This window comes from Microcebus murinus, chromosome 5 (assembly GCF_040939455.1).
Source record: "Microcebus murinus isolate Inina chromosome 5, M.murinus_Inina_mat1.0, whole genome shotgun sequence".
Lineage (NCBI taxonomy): Eukaryota > Metazoa > Chordata > Mammalia > Primates > Cheirogaleidae > Microcebus > Microcebus murinus.
This window is the reverse complement of record NC_134108.1, coordinates 102,204,640-102,222,381: the sequence shown is the minus strand read 5'-3', so window position 1 is coordinate 102,222,381 and position 17,742 is coordinate 102,204,640. Positions and strand designations below refer to the sequence as shown.

The 17,742-nt window shown below is 45.2% G+C and overlaps 1 protein-coding gene across 10 annotated transcripts in view; it reads right to left on the bottom strand.

The window, feature by feature from the left end:
* Positions 1 to 17,742, bottom strand: part of TRERF1 (transcriptional regulating factor 1) — a 200,386-nt gene that overhangs the window by 162,682 nt on the left and 19,962 nt on the right. Inside the window, exon 1 of one of the 10 annotated variants that reach the window (XM_076003345.1) lies at positions 14,264 to 15,173. The exons of the other annotated variants lie outside the window; for them this stretch is intronic. The gene's annotated coding sequence lies outside the window, so the exon portion shown is untranslated. Of the gene's footprint in view, positions 1 to 14,263; positions 15,174 to 17,742 lie in introns of those variants that run through there. 10 annotated transcript variants of the gene reach the window in all.

Here is a 17,742-nt window from a genome sequence, read left to right as displayed (position 1 = left end):
CCATCTGGCTGGACTGGGCAAGACTCCAACCCCTGGGAGCAGGACTAGTAATGCTAGCTGCTAGTTATTAACACACACTATGCACCAGTTATAGCTTTCCAACCACCTTGTCAGGCATGTTGTAGTATCCTCATTACGCAGAAAAAGAAACTGAAGCACAGTCAGGTTAAGAAATTTACCCATAGTCGCATGGCCAGTAAGGGCATGCGCTGGGATTCAAACTGATGTCTTCTGACCACACCTTGCTGTCTCTAACACGGGGACAAGGGAAGGGTCTTGTTCCCAGTTCAGGACCTGGACACCCAGCACGTTAGTAGAACAGGAACCAACACAGAAGCCTCTTAGAAGAACTGAGACTTCGAGAAGGAAATGGGAGACAGGAACAAGGCAGGAGGCCCTGCAATGTCAAAGCCAGAAAGAAAGAGTCTGAGCCCAGAATCCTGGCCGGAAGGGATCTGAGTCTCTGCTTCCTTAGACCAGACGTGACTGTAAGCACGGAGGGCAGGGCTCGGCTGAAGGAAGTGACCCGTGGGGCTGCCCTCTCCCGAGATGATGCAGGCTGGGGCTGGGAGGGCACGCGCCTCTCAGCTCGACACACCCCAAGGGGAACCAGCGTCCAGTGAAGCAGGCTTCCCACCGCCACGGGCAACCCCACCTGTGCTCAGAGTGAGGGAGAGGCCGTGGCACATGGAGAATCTGACTTTACATAAACACCTAAAACTCCTGGCCTTTGGTTTCCTTATCTGTAAGTGAACACAGTAGGACCAGATGGCTTCTGTAGGGACTATGGATTCTGTTCCTCATTTTGGGATTCCTACCTTAACAGCACCGTTTAAATCAGTGTTCCTATGATCTACAGACAGCCTTTAGGTGGCTTGAAGCCCAAACAGGTGAAAGAAAAACTGAGGGTTTCCGTGTGCATGAATGAGAGTGGGGCATGTTTCTGGAGAGAAAGTCCACAGCTTCCATCACATTCCCAAGGGGTCCCCGGGCTAGGAAAAAGGTAATGAACAACAGATTCAAACGGAACTAAAAACTCAGCTACAGCAGTGCTGGGCCAAGGCGGTCAGCTCAACCAGCCAAATACTCCAGGAGACATTCTGTAGCCAAACCCTCTTCTACTCTCTTGGACCATCTAGAAAGTGTGGTCACTAATGAAATAAAAAATTGTGATCGGGTGGGTCAGGGCACCCCATTGCCACTACTTTATAGGAAAACAGTATCGATTTTATTGCAATAGCTAGAAGCATGATCTTTATAACAGCTGAAGGGTTTGCTGGATACTGCACACCTGGGTACTTGCTGCCCTAAAGTCAAAGGAGGAGCAGGCGCCATTTCCTCTACTTTCTTGCTCCTCAGAGGTTGGACCCCCAGGGAGCTGGTTACAAATGCAGAATCCGGAGCTGCTGAACCAGAATATGCATTTTAACAAGAGCTCCAGATCCAGGGAGATTCATATGCACCTTAAAGTTTGAGAAGCACTGCTGTACTTGTGTTGACCAAAATTTAAGAAAAAATGAAGGAGGCCGGGCGCTGTGGCTCACGCCTGTAATCCTAGCTCTTGGGAGGCCGAGGCGGGCGGATTGCTCAAGGTCAGGAGTTCAAAACCAGCCTGAGCAAGAGCGAGACCCCGTCTCTACTATAAATAGAAAGAAATTAATTGGCCAACTGATATATATACAAAAAATTAGCCGGGCATGGTGGCGCATGCCTGTAGTCCCAGCTACCCGGGAGGCTGAGGCAGAAGGATCACTCGAGCCCAGGAGTTTGAGGTTGCTGTGAGCTAGGCTGACGCCACGGCACTCACTCTAGCCTGGGCAACAAAGCGAGACTCTGTCTCAAAAAAAAAAAAAAAAAAGAAAAAAGAAAAAATGAAGGATAAAAGAAAAGTTAAATGGGCAGATAGAATTCACAAGTAAGAGTGTGAGCAAATGTAAAAGAAAGAAAGCCAAAAGTCGGCTTTAGATTTCTGGGGGGAAGAAAACCTAAAGAAATTAATAAACCATGGGATCAATTAATTTCAAAAGAATAAACTAGAAAAGTTAGAAAAGAACCAAAAAGGCCCAATAAAGGAGCCGATGATACAATGTTTAAGGGATTTTATATGCCAGCTTAAGATAATAACTTTGAAAAATAAAAGTAACAGGACACTTAATTTATAAGACACCCAAATGAAAGCAAAAGGAGAAACACTTAAACTAAGCAGCAACAGAAGATGAATTAGAAAAAGCCAAACCTGCCAAGTACCTGGACTTAACAGCATCCTTGGAGAATCTTTCAATAATGTGTAAACATTTTTTAATCATTTAAATACACAAGTGAAACAGTCACATTTTTTTTAAACAAATGAAAGCATGTGCAAGCCTCTCTCAATACCACTCGGGTCCCCAGAGAGCACCTCTGGTATGAGCCTGGTGCACACTGTTTGGGCTTCTTGTGTATACATACATGATTCCACCAAAAATATGATACTGTCAAAAATATGGTACTGTTTTGTGTGGGTTTTTTTCAAAAATGGTGTCACTCTGCAACTTGCTTTTTTTACTTTGCATTTCTGAAATCTATTCTTACGATTAGGTATCAATCTAATTCACTCCTTTTAACCACTCTTGCAGTGTTTTTCCAACTTTTTTTGACTGAATCTTACAGTAAGAAATACATTTTTATATTGTGACTCAGTTCACACTTATAAATATACAAACTGAAACAAAACCTCACCAAATATTTAGCCACAGTATGTGTAATTCCCTCCATCATTTTCTGTTCTTTGTTCCACACTGTGTCACAACCTACTAACTTCTTTTATCGTGCCACTAATGGTATGAACAGTCCAGGTTTTATTTAGCCCTTCTCCTACTGATGGGTATTTACATGGTTGTCTCCAATTTTTCACTATTACAACAAAGTCCAATGAACACTGTGCATGAATCGAGTATTCCTCTAGGGCAGACACCTAGTAGTGGAACTGCTGGGTCCTAAGAGATGGGCATTAATAATTTAGGTAAATATCGCAGGTTGCCTTCCAAAGCAATTGTATCCATTGACTCTCACCCACAATGCATGAAAATACTTTTTCTTTTTTTTCACACCCTTCCCAAATTAGTGTATTATCATGTTTTTACCTTTTCCAATCTGATAGGTTATGAATGTCTTCTTAGTGCAGTTCTCATTTGCATGTTTTATTATAAGAGAGTTTGTGCATCTTTTCATATATTTAAGAGCTACCTACACTTCTTTACCTGTGAATTTCTATTAATGTCTTTTGCCCATTTTTCAATTAAGTTAATGATGTTTTTATTTATTTCTAAAAGCTCTTTCTATATTCAGAAAATTAGCTCCTTTTATCATAATTTGTTGCAAATTTTTTTCCTCGGATTATCCCTTATCTTTTGACTTTGTTTATGGTGTTGTGCTCATGCAACAGTTCTCATTTTCATGCTGTCAGATTTATCAATCTTTTATTTTATGGCTTCTGGGATTTGTGTCAAAGTTAGAAAGGTCTCTTTACTCCAAAATTATGGAAAAATTCTTCTAGTGTTTTTATATTTTCATTCTTTATTTAAATCTTTGACTTATCTTTGATAGACTTATCTTGGTTTACAGTCCAAATTTGGGATCTTGCTCTTTTTTTTTTCTTCTAGATAGCAACTGGTTGTGAAGATCCTCCATACATTTAAAATACTGCCTGTATTACAAATTACACACACACACACACACACACACCCATACCCCTATTTATTTCAGGGTTGTCTATTCTGTCCCATCCCTTGTTCAGCCAATCAGTACAAAATTATCTTAATTGTTGTAGTTTTTTAAATGCTTAAAATCTGACAGAGCTAGACTCTACTTTCTTTTTCATATGTTTGAGGCACACTATTTTTTCCATATGAACCTAAAATCAGTTTTTCTACTTTCAAAATAATCCTACTGGTAATTTTATTGTGATAACACTTTAAATGTATAGAAAAAGTGACTTTTCCTAGCCAAGGTTATATTATTTCTCTGTTTAAGTCTTTTATAACCCTTTGTAACACTGAAGTAATATATACATATAATTTTATTAAGCTTATAACTAGATTTGCTATCTTTTTTTTTTTTTTGCTTACACGATGAGTTTTTCTCTTACATCATGTTTTCTAGCTGGATATTTATGTGGGAGAGTTACTGATTTTTTTTTTTTTTTTTTTTTGAGACAGAGTCTTGCTCTGTCACCCTGGCTAGAATACAGTGCCATCATCACAGCTCACTGAAACCTCAAACTCCTGAGCTCAAGCAATCCTCCTGCCTTAGCCTCCCGAGTAGCTGGGACTACAGGCTCATGCCATCACGCTCAGCTAATTTTTTCTATTTTTAGTAAAGACAGGGTCTCGCTTTTGCTCAGGTTGGTCTTGAACTCCTGACCTCAAGGGATCCTCTCACCTCGGCCTCCCAGAGTGCTAGGACTACAGGCATGAGCCTGGAGAGCTACTGAGTTTTGTGCATTAATTCTGCATACAACTATCTTACTCAATTCTCTTGTTTGTCTATTAGTTTTGCCCTCTCCTTCTAGTCTTTATGCCTCTTGTTTCTATCTCTTATTGAATTATATCAGCTTATCCCTCCAGAACAAGGTTATATAATTATGGTGTTTAATTGTGATTTTAATAGGAATGTTTCTAATATTCACCATTTCAATACTAAGCAAAATTTTGGCCACTGGTTTGACAAAAATGTATCTCATTATTCCTATAAGAGTTTTTATTATTAGAAACTGATGTTTAATGTTTCATAAACCTTTTCAGCATCTTATTTTCTCCTTAGATCCTTTAATATGGTGAATTTTTATTAATAGAAATTCTAAAGTTAACCCATCCTTGCATTCTTGTTCTGAAGCTCTTGTGATCATGGAGTTCTTTCAGTGAGCTGCTGGGCTCTATTTGCTAATTATGTCATCAGGACTCTACATCGTCAGTATTCAAAACCGAGATCACTTTGTAGTTTTGTGTGTACACACTGTTCTTTCATCACATTTTGTTACACCAGCTTCATAAAAAAGAATTTAAGTCTTCTTTCTCTGCTCTAGGACAATTTAAATAACACTAGAATCACCTGTACTTTCAATATTTGAAAACATTTACCTGTGAAACCATCTGGTCCTGGGACTATTTTAAGGAACAGCTCTTTGATAACTTTCTCCATTTCTTCTATGGTAATTGGTCTGTTTAAGTTTTATTCTATTCTAGTGTCTGGGTTTTTTTTTTTTTAATGTTTAAATAACACATACTTTCATGTTATATAAATGATTTCTAAACACAGAAAAAGATCATACTAGCATCACCATAAGAAGTATATGTAGCTTCCACCCCAAACCTTACCAGGCCAATGCCCAAACAGCCTGGTTCCTCACTGCTGCACCCCTCCTCCTCGCCCCTCCTTCAGGCCCCATCTTTTCTCACCACCAGATTCACATAAAAAGAGGACAGACAGGCCAGGGGCTCTGGTTCACTCACACCTAGCACTCTGGGGGCCGAGACGGAAGGATCACTTGATGTCAGGAGTTTGAGACCAGCCTGAGCAAGAGCAAGACCCCATCTCTACTAAAAATAGAAAAAATTAGCTGGGTGTGGCGGACCTGTAGTCACAGCTACTTGGGAGGCTGAGGTGGGAGGATCGTTTGAGCCCAGGAGTTTGAGGTTGCAGTGAGTTGTGATGATGCTACTGCAGTCTAGCCGGGGCAACAGAGCGAGACTCTGTCTCAAAAAAAAAAAAAAAAGAGGACAGACAAGTCTGCAACAAACCAGAAACACACTCCAAAGAAACATGGGGGCTAGCACCACAGCCACCACCACCTCCAGTACCATTTAGGGAAGGACTGCCAAAACTCACCTCATTTTCTCTTTTGTGCCCAAATGGCCCTATTCCCTCTACCTCCCTCAGTGGAGGCCCTTCCAATTTCTTCTGGGCTTCTTCCCTGAGCCCTCACCACCCCCTACCCCATTCCGGAAGCCAGCAGCCCATCCCACACCTCACTCCAAATCCTCCGCCTCCTCTGCACAGTACGAAGGAATCCACACGAGTTCATTCACCAGGCACCTGCCAGAGGCTGGGGTACCTGGAATGCCGGGATGCTGCCCTCTAAAAGTGTGTCATCTGACTGAAAGGTTAAGACCTGCCCACAAGGAACAGCAAGCCCCAATAAACAGCCCAGAATGACCAGGCACTAAATAATACAGCAGACAGTGATCCAGGAGGGTGGAAGGGAGGAACCACTGGAAGGCCAGGAAAAGCAGAGGGAAAGGCAGACTGAGCAAGGGACGGATGCAAGGCTGAAGGCTGGCACCTGTCCAGCCAGCGAAGCCTTAGAACCCATGGAACACATGGGCCCTGGAGCCCCAGCAAGAGGTCTGGACATGACACAGCAGGCAACAGGAGCCACTGTGGGCTCCAGAAAGTAACAGGAAGACGGTGGTGTTTTGGTCACACCCCCGACATTCTACGACACCAACGTGCATTCAAAGAAAATGAGTAGCTGTGCCAAGAACTCGGTGAGCTTGGGGAAGGGGGGGAGAGGGTGGCATGAACCACAACCCTACGCTGATGCCACAAGTGACAATGGACACACACACACACACACACACGCACGCACAAATTCCAGGCTCTAATGACAGACAGCAGCCTGGAATCACACCACGACACAAGGGTTGAAATTGCTCTACACCATAAAAACCACACTGCCACAAATCTCTAACCTCAGGGGGCATCTGTGCTAGCCCAGCGCTTCTAGTGTTAAAATGCACCCAGTCACCCAAGGGTCTTGTTAAAAATGCGGGTTCTCATTCCACAACTCTCGGTGGGCCCTGAGGGTCTGCGTTTACTTCTAAGCAGCTCCTGGTTGATGTCACTGGACCAGGGACCCCAGTTTCAGTAGCAAAACACCAGATGACACTGAGGCTCTAGTGGGCTCACAGGCAGCACATTAAGGGCATTAATCACAGGCAGAGAGAAAACTGGGGGCTGCCCGTGGTCTGCAGCAAAGCACCCAAACTAACCAACTCATTTTCTATTCGAAAAATTCATGGTGGGGGTTCAGGCATAGGCAGGGCTGTCTTAAAGCCATTAGTAAGTGGAAGCCACCCCCTGTATTTCACAACTGCTGTCTAATTACCTTCATGCAACCTCTCACAGCGGCCCTCAGCCAGCTCTTTCAAGTAGTGATCCACTAATCAAATCAAAAAGCCTTAAAGCATCATATTATCAGCCTTGATAACAGAGGGTACCACAAACCCCAACAACAATCACATCTGCTTTTCCTCTCAGCTGAGGCCATCAGTCAAGCTAACATTCATATCGGGCCAAGGGAAAAACTTACTTAACTTGTGAGAATCCCATATCCAGGATGGGCCCTGCCAGAGAAGTTTATCAGCTTTGAAAATGAACTGCTGGCCGGGCGCGGTGGCTCATGCCTGTAATCCTAGCACTCTGGGAGGCTCGAGCCGGGCGGATTGCTCGAGGTCAGGAGTTCGAAACCAGCCTGAGCAAGAGCGAGACCCCGTCTCTACTATAAATAGAAAGAGATTAATTGGCCAACTAATACATATAGAAAAAATTAGCCAGGCATGGTGGCGCATGCCTGTAGTCCCAGCTACTCGGGAGGCTGAGGCAGGAGGATCGCTTGAGCCCAGGAGTTTGAGGTTGCTGTGAGCTAGGCTGACACCACGGCACTCACTCTACCCTGGGCAACAAAGCAAGTCTCTGTCTCAAAAATAAATAAAGAAAGAAAATAAAATGGACTCTCTGAGAATATTCTGGAAACTGATAAGGACCTGCCACAATCCCAGCCACTTCCTTCCTGTCCCCATCTTCTTGGATAACTTGGAAGCTGGAAGAAGCTACTACTTCTCCCCACCCCTTCTGCTGAGTCCTATCCCCTTACTCAGGTCACCTGAGTAAGTACTTAGGCACAAAGCGACCCACTTCAAATCAACCCCATCACAAATCACAATGCTCCCCATCGTGGCACGATTCCAAAATCAGGCAGCCCGTGTTTCGGGCTGCACGCCTGTGTTCCACAGAGACGAGGCAAGCGGTGGATCGACAGCGCAGCAATCACAAGCATGACTGAAGGCAGACCTGGCCCCCATCTCCGTGTGACCCACAAAATTAAGCACCCACACACACATGCACGTGCCAAAAAAATCAACAAATCAGGTGCCCGAAGCATGCAGAACCTCAGCCCCCTACTACACACCTGGGGATTTAGGAGACGCAATCCCTGAACTGGAGGAGTTGGTGGAAGAGGGGACGCATCACCCCAACCTCACGGAGCAAGCAGACTTTAAGTCCCCCGATGGCTGACACCCACCAATCTGGAGACTTTCCTATACTTGTGGCCTAAAGTTCTGCAGAGCATAACCAAAGACCACTCCTCAGGTGAGATAAGGCCGCTGGCTCTAGAAGGAGTGAGGCTGAGGGCATGCTCTGCTGGGGGTAAGCACGCCTGCCGTGGTATGGACTAAACAATATTCGAGGAACAGGAATTAATCTGTCCTCCCATGGCCATGGGTACGGGACTCATCCAAGATTACACAGTGAGTCTGAATACTGTGGCCGGAATGCAGGTCCCCTTAACTGCCCAGCAGAGGTTCTTTCAACTAAATCACACTCCCTTCACCTCTACTTTGGAGCTCCTCAGTGAAATCAGAAGTAGAAGGCTTGCCACTTCTTGCTCTTTCTTTGCCCTGTAACCAACCTTGACCAACCTTCAGCACCCTCTTTCTCTTGGGGAAGCAACCCAATGTAACCCAGGTGAGAGCTGCTCCTGGTTCTGCTTCCCATGAGACAGGCCAAAGGCAAAGCAAAGTCATAGCCCCTCTTTAGGACTTAGTTTCCTCTTCCCTAAAATGAAGGGGTTAGTGGAGGTGATTTCTAAGATCCTTTCCAGCTTGAGATAGAATCATCAGGAGCTTTGTTTCACAGGGAAGAGAGAAAAGAGGCTCCCCTAAGCCCTGGCCTCTGCCCCATTCTGCCCTGTGCAGGGACGATGGGCTGGTCCAGGCAACAGAAAAGAAGCTACAGTCTATGCAGAACCTGCCCCCCAGTCGCCTCCCGTGGTCCACCCAGAGCTTTCCCAGCCCACGCAAGAGGAGGAACAGCAAGCCGCCAGCTGTCTCTCACAAATCTGCCAGGAAGAATTCTTAATTAGAATTTTCTTGTTGCATTGCGGTATTATTTTCTTTTTGATGACTTTTTTAAATTATAGAAAGTTAATTCATGTTCACTACAGAGAATTAAAAAACATTTTAGTTTTAATGACTTCCAAAAGTCCTAAAACAAATGTACCCTTGTTACAGAAAAATCAGGAAACTTAAAAGAAAATTCAACCTGTAAACAGATCTAAATCTATTTGTTAATTAAGTCACATTCCAAACAAGAGGCAAAGCAACCCAAGAGTTGGAATGAACTTTAGAGGGACCATACAGGATGAGTTTCGGGCTCTGCCACACAACGTCAAGAGGGGATTACTATGATCCAGCCCCAGCTCCCACTGGGGAGGAAGGGAGTGGGCAGGAACCTTGTCTCCACTGTCCCTGACAGGTGGCCACCCAGCCTCTGCTTGAACACTTCCCACTTTTCCAGCCCTTTTCTGGACAGCCTGGGCCATTCTGGGGACAGCTCCATTCCTCCTGCAGTAGAGGGGAATTACATGTACAGGCTTTTGAGAGAGACAGACTTGGGTTCAATTCCAGGCTCACCCTCTTACATGCCCCGTGATCCTGGGAAAGTCATTCAGCCTCTTCGAACTTGAATTTCCTCATCTCTGGGATGGAAACAATAATACCTGCCTCAGATCCAGCACATAAAATATCTCATATACATATAAGTATATAAAACTGAACAAGTATTTTCAAGAAATAGTGCTGACCTATACACATCTGATCCACTCAGATACTTTTTTCCTATTCTCCTCTTTCCTTTCTATTCTATTTCATTTTTTTTTAATTGCCGGTCTTAATCACTAAATTGATTGCACAACCCACTAATGGATTGCAACTTGCACTTTGAAAAACACTGGCTTACCCTAAGGCCAAATATCTGCTCCTATAGCTTCTACCTTTCAATTCTAGTTTTACCTTCTAGAACCGCACAGAACGACTCTGTTTCATCTTCCACGTGTTATACTCTCGCATTTGAAGCATTCTCCATTCTCTCAAGCAGTCACTGTATGTGACTGGGCTGCCCACTCCTCTGTCCCATCCGTCTCTCCTGGCCGCCGTCCTTCCTCTGCACCCTGTCCCCTCCCATCACTGCCACCCAGGATGGCCACGCTCATTTAGCCCTGCAGCATTCCTCCGGAGGCTTCTAGGCAGCCTCACTCAGTTCAAGCAGCCTGACATGAGCATCTTGTAGAAAACTGACACTGCATGCCCTACCCATCCCCAGAGGAACTCACCTTGGTTTCTTTCAGCCCTTCCCTGGCTCCTCTCTGAAAGCTGGTCTTTCATACAAAGATGCTCCCTCTGCCTCCTTCTGTCCTTCCACAAATTAGATCAGGATGTCTCCAGGCACATCAAACAAGAACAGCGAAAGTGAGGAAGAGTTTCAATGCGCATATCTGAGCCAAAACCTACAACCAGAAAGTGCCCCCTTCTTACTCATTTCTGAACTAGCTCTGCCTGCTAACCCTGGCACCAAACCGAGAAGGCCTCACCACCCAGCCACATCTGTGTCCCCTCAGTGAGAGGGCCCTGTGATAAGGACGGAACACCTGGCTGCACACAGCCCTCCAGAGCTAAGATCTCCTAGCAGCACCTCGCATGGGCAGGAAGCGATAGATATCAGATACAGCCACAGTTTCCCATATCCTATCTGCGCTTGTGGTGATCAAAAATGGCACTCGTGGTAATAAGAAAAAAAAATAATAAAACGCACTCAGACGCACGTAGTGTCATTACTTTGATTGCTAACATTTTGTAATCTGGGTTAAAAAAAAAAAGTTTCCAAAGCAATGACACAAAGGTCTACTCTGCCTTCAAAACCCCAGCCGGCCCCTCCTCACTCCATCTGCATCACTGCACTTAAGGGGTTTGTCACACACACATTCAAGAGAATCGCTCGCATGGGAAGAACCCTCACAAATCTGCCCCCCAAACTGTATGCCTTTTTGTATAACCTGTATCCCTTAAAAATGTACTTTTAAGTTTTTGTTGACTTTAAAATTTAATAAAAAGGTATCATGCTGTATAGAATATTCAGGATCTTGCTTTTTCAAATTCAATGTTATATTACTAAGATTCATGCATGTAGATGTTGTTCATTCATTTTGCTACCATATAACAATCTTGTGTGTGACCAAGATTTATTTACCCATTTTCCAGCTGATGGGCACTTGGGTTTCCAGGTCTTTGTTGCTATCAAAAGTGCTACTAGGAACATTCTTGGGATACATCATATACACATGCTGCCCATGTGAACAAGTTTCTCATGATAATTATATACCTAGAGTAGAAACGCCAAGACATGCAGTATGTGAATGTACAACTCTACAAGATACAAGTTGAACATCTCTAATCTGAAAATCCAAAATGCTCCAAAATCCTAAACTTTTTGAGCAAGCAGAAAATTTCCGCACTTGACCTCATATGATGTGTCATAGCAAAATACAGTCAAAACTTTGATTCACCCACAAAATTATGAAAAATATTATACAAAATTATGGCCTGGCATGGTGGCTCATGCTTGTAATTCCCAGCACTTTGGGAGGCCAAGACAGGAGGATAACTTGAGGTGAGGAGTTTAGGACCAGCCTGAAAAACATAATGAGAACCCATCTCTCCAAAAAATTTTTTCAAAAAATTAGCCAGGCTTGGTGTCACCTGCCTGTAGTTTCAGCTACATGGAGGCTGAGGCAGGAGGATCACCTGAGTCCAGGAGTTTGAGGCTGCAGTGAGCTTATGATCACACCAATGCACTCCAGCAGTGGTTTGGTCCCATCCCCAAAATATTTCATTATATTATCTCAAATAATCCAAAATCTGAAAATATCCTAAACCCAAACACTTCTGGTCCCAAGAATTTTGGAGAAGGGATAGTCAACCTGTGATACCTAACTGCCTTTCAAAGCAGTCGCATTAGTTTGCACTCATACCAGCAGCTCATGCGAGACCATAATGATCTATATCCTCCCCAATGCCTGCTAGTGCACAGCTTCTTCATGTTTGCCCATCAAATGGGGATAAAATGGAATCTCACTGTGATGCGTACTCCCTGATTGCTAATGAAATTAAGTGTCTCATCATAAAAAGAGACAGACTGCCTCCCAACCTAGCTCCTTATACTGTGGTTTCACAGCTCGAATCATGGTCTATCATTAAATATCTGTGGGATTATTTGATTAAAGCCCATCACTATGCCTGTTTTCTTCCCCACTGTATACCGCACAACTGGCACAAAGCAGAGCCTCTGTGCACCCGGTGCATTAATGAATGCGTGCACAACTGAGTAAATGAGACTGTTCGGTCAGCCTTCAGGCTCTGACCTGATTTTATTAACAGTCTGGGTTCGTGAGTTGGGGTCTAACCTCCCCAGCTGAGTAATCACGGTGCCACAAGTGACAAGGTGGCACCTCCGAACCTGGCCTGAAGAGAGGGAAGGGCCCAGAGGGGACAGTGGCAAAGTCCAGTGTTAGACCAGGGCAATTAGTGGTACCTCGTCAGTACCAATAGCAAAATAACAACTGCACGTTAAGCGCGGGCCACACACCTCACACTGACTAATAACAGCTACCACTTACACAGCGTACTCTCGCTTACCCGATTATTCATCTGACCCTCACAACATCTCTATGGGATGGATGTGATGCCCCCATTTTACAGCAAAGAAAACCAAGGCTCAAAGAGGCTAAGAAAGTGCCAGTCACAGAGCAGCACCTAGGGGACAAGCCCAGAGTCAGATCAAGGTCAGTCTGGCTGTACAGCCCACGCCATTTCCACATACCTGGCTGCGACCTGGCCTCCCGGGGTTTTTATCTTCTCTGCATAGGGCTGCTTTTCCTCCCCACCTGCCCCCACATGTCTCCCCAGACTCCAAGTTTTGCTCCACGCCCCACAAAGGCTTTCCCTGCACTTGGGAAGCAGTGCTCTGAAATAAAAGGTCACCCTGCTGACTGTCCCTTATGTTTGCACTGACAACACACTTACCTGGCAGATCCTGGCTGCAAGATGCTGGGTGTCAGTTGCCCAGCAGGTTGGCAAGAGGACATCACTTATGCCCAGCTCTCCTAGAGTTCTCACAAGTCAACAGTTTCCACTATGGAGGTTCTGCAGAAACCAGGTCCTTTCCGACTTTGGAAGACTTTTTACTGCAACTGCAAACAAACATCTAACAAATGCCTACTCTACCCCAGCCACATGACATGCCTTAACTCAGCAAAAAATACTATGTAGCCACTAAAATTATACAATCTGGACCAATGCATGGAAATATGCATGTGAAATTATGTGAAGGAAAAAAAGAGCAACTGAAAAACAGTACCCACATGCCAAATGTAAGTACACACAATACCCCCCAGACACTGGTGGATAATATAAATAGAACTGAGTACAGACCCCTTCTTCAGTAAAGTTACTTAGATTTCCAAAGCCTCCCCCTGAAAGTTACTTGTCAACTATTTTTAACAGGTGTGGTTTGAAAGCAAAACTACTAACAGTAGCAAAGAATTATTCCCAGCAGGAATAAACACTCCATGAGGGTCATGACCATGTCTATTTTGTTCACAGTTATATCTCTAAAGAGGAGGTCAAAGGGGGTCGGGCTGGGCCAGGGATCAGCAACTGCGGCCTGCCTGCTAAATCTGGCCAAGCTCCTGGTTTTGTAAATAAAGTCTGATTGGAACACAGACATGCTCGTTCATTTACTTGTGGTCTACGGCTGCTTTTGTGCTATAATGGCAAAGTTTAGTAGTCAGGACAGAGACACGGCCCACAAAGTAAAAATATTTACTCTCTGGCTCTTTATAGAAAGTTTGCCAAGCCTTGATTCTAATGCTTAGCTTGGTATTCTGCACATAGCGAATGATACTGAAGCAATAAATTCAGTTTAGAAATTCATTATATAAGTTTTAAACCTTATATAAATTTATTATTAGGTTTATTTATTTCAAATAAACCTAAACCAAGGTAATATAAAAGAACAAAGGCCTTATTCACCCAAGACATATAATAACAAATGCCTAGCAAATGAGAAATACGTTCTCTTTTATATTAAAAAAAAAAAATAGCAGACTCACGCCACCGTCGGCAGGAGGTACGTATTCCTTGAGCAGTTTCTTCCATGGTGGAGATGGATAACAGCAAGTCATGCACACCCTAGAGCTACAGTAAGTATCGTGCAGCCACTGGCTTGCTTGCAGTGGAGACAGCTGGTGAGGGCTTGGCGTGCCATCTGGGGCCAGAAGTAGGAGTCAAGTCTGGGTAACCAGTCAAGATGCGGTAATAATCCCCAAGTGGGGATGAAAGCAGAATTTTGGCCTCCTGAGCCTTATATTCATTCTGAACAACTAAGCTACAGGCCCAGAACCAACTAGGGTAAAATCATTTCATTAATTTCCTATGTAACTTCTGGTCCGGACAATGCATCAGTAAACAACTGTAGGCTCAATTATTTTCCCCTTAATTTATCAGTGCATCTGCATTATAATGTAACTGTGTATTTTTAGTTCTCCAGACTTGATTATTCAGAGGCTGATCATTCAGCTGGTGGCTTTTTGAAGCTCATTATGGCCCTAGTACCATAAGACAAGGGAGAGGAAATAAAAGGAGGTGAAACTCAAATCAGTGGGTGTCGCTACTTTATTAGCAGACGGGGTGCAGGGGTGGTAGCGGGTGAAACCCCAGGTCTTCAGAGCCGGGGTTCTCCTCAGGCACCCTTCATCCGACTCCCACGTCTTACATCACCGCACGTTGACGGTCTATCAGTAATGACACTGGCCTAGCCCGACAGCGTCCCAAGAATATTACTAAACTCTCTTCTTTTGCTCATGTGGAAAAACCAAAACTCAAAAGCAGAGCTAGAGTTGACGCCCTGAGGCCTAGAACAAACCCTGTGGCCTGCTGAAGTCAGAGGACAGGTCTGCCCAGACTCTCAAAAGCCAGAGGATGGATTCAGTTAGGGAAATGTTTAGAAAAGAAGGCTGGGAGGAGTTGAAGCCACTTCCTCCCAGAGCCGCCTCCCCCTCCCGCCCCTCCACACACATTAATTATTCCCAGCAGGCCTTCCCACTTCCCAGGAACCCGCAGATAAAGGAAAAGTCCAGCACACTGGCCCTGAGCCCTGGGTCCCTCCCAGGATCCCTGGCGGCGGCGGCCCTCCCGCAGTGGTACAAGAGTCGGGGTTGGAGATCTGACTCAGCCCCAGCCCCACGGGCCTTCGACCCCAGCTGCGCCCAGCAGGCACTGGGTGAATGGTGTTGAACAAACCCAACGAAATCCACTCGTTACTGTAAGTGAAAGCTAAGTCACACCCAAGGAGAACCACACTCCTAGTTTCTCCAGCAACATTATTCCTCTGGCTGAGCCACACAAAATGTACCTCACTTCTCTCTCCTCTCCTCTCCTCTCCAGCCTGCTGCCTTTCTGCTTCCATCCTGAGCCCTGGGGACTAGAGAAACCCTCAGTGTTCTCCTCTCGGGCAGACCCCAGATTCTTCGTGGATCGCCTCCTGGAAGGTCTGGAAGCCCCTAGTCCCCTCCACGCAGTAGGCTGCAGGCCGTCCTAAGTGAACCCAGCGCAGGAGAAAACCAAGGCAGGGGAAATGCAAGGGAGCACTGGCTGCTGCCGCCTCCTCTCACTTTCCCTGGGGCCTTAGCTCTGTCAGATTTTGAAGCATAATGAGTTTTGTTTCATAACAGTCTTAAATGAACTGCAAGGGGGAAGGGGATGACAATGATAAAAATCTTAATTAAAAAAAATTCCTACAGGCAAAGAGATTTTTCCAGATCTTAAGATGTGATAAAGGTCTCTCTAGCTGGGGGCCCTCCAGGGCCACCAGGACACGGCAGGCAGCAGAGCGCCCAGGACAGGGGAGAGGGCAGCAAAGGTAATGAATGAGTGCACTTTATAGAATGGTAGGAGGTCAAAAAGGCAATGCAGAGCAGGTGAGGAGGATGGGGATTCAGGCGGAAGGCAAGGTGCTGTGTTGAATAGGGAAGTGAGGAAAGCCCCGCTGAGAAAGGCAGACATCAGAGCTAAGGCGGAGGTGAGGGAGTGAGCAACAGAGGCCGTATCTAGGTTCTGGAAGAGCCATTGGAGCAGTGAGGACAGACTGTGCAAAGGCCCTGAGGCATAAACACGCCAGGTGTGTTCCAGGAGCAAACAGCCAGGAGGCCGGTGTGGCTGGAAAGGAGCGAGTGAGGTGGACAGCAGCAGAAGACCGTGCCACAGGGGGGCCAGGAGGCCCTCCTGACCTCTCAAGGACTTCGGCTGTCACTGCCTGAGGTGGGGGGCCTCTGAAGGGTTGCAAGCAGGGGAGGGACAGGTATCTCTTCAATTCTCTGCCACCCAGTCCTTCTTCCCAGCAGTCTCCTTTGACACCACTAAATGAACACAGCTCAAAGCCCTCTCTGACTACTCAGCACAAGCTATAAACTCAAACAACCCTAAGAAAACCAGCAAATCCCACTCCTACTGCTGCCCCAGATCTTAGACCTTCTTCCCTCATCCCAAGAAGCAAGGACTTGAGAACCCTTTTTCTATTAAGAGCTGCTGACCCAGAGAAGGAACAGAAAATGCTAATTAATAACTAAAGACAAAGGAAGAGTAATTTCATTCAGCAAGTGTTTTCTTGAGACAGCAGAAGTCACAAGCTTGTTTTTAGACTAAAAGCAGAAAACAAGGTTTATTCAATAAACAGAATATATATTTTAAAATACAGGATTCTTAGGACTTACAGAATTAGCAATTAATAGAAAGGAGGAAAGAGAGATGGAGAAAAAGGGTGAGGAGGAAGAAGAAAGATGGAACAGGTACAAAGAAAATAGAACGACACACACACACAGAGGAGCAAGGAGATGGGTGTGGAAAAGAGAAGCAGAAAGACAAGGACCAACGGAAAAGACGTGCCACAGGGTCTGAGGTTTCTTACTCCGCATTCACTCCCTGCAGTTTATTAGGTCCAAAGCACAGAGCTTAATCTTTCAATCCCTGCTGCCCTGTGGCTGCCCTGATACTCCAATTAGCCAGCCCTCTATTTACACCTCTTTATCCTTATGTTAAACAGAACTGGAGGAAGGGAGGGAAGAGCCAGATTAAATTACTCTTCCTCTCTAAACTGCAAAGGCAATGGCCCAGCCAACACCAGCCAGCCAACCCAAAGGTGGAAGCAGAAATTCACTTGTCATTAAATACACACCAGGTACCCTCCCAACAGGTATGCTATAAGCCACTAGGCAGCCTTACCTGATGTCAAGCTATAAAGTCCCAGCAACACCTTTTGTCAATGGCAACCTCCTTTCCCAAACTGTCCCCACCTTCATGCCCCTCGCCCCCACACCGTAGAGGAAAAAAAATGCCTAGTTAAGAGAAGACTGGGAATGGTGGTGGTGTTCACCTGGGATTCGGGGGGTGGGAGAGTAGACCCACATCTGAGGGATGTGGTGAGCACTGTGGAGGGGAAGGGCATATATCTCTAATCCTTGCTAGGGAGAGGCAAAGATATAAAATGCAACCAAAATATTTGTACTTTCATATTTCCTTGAAATAAAATTTTTAA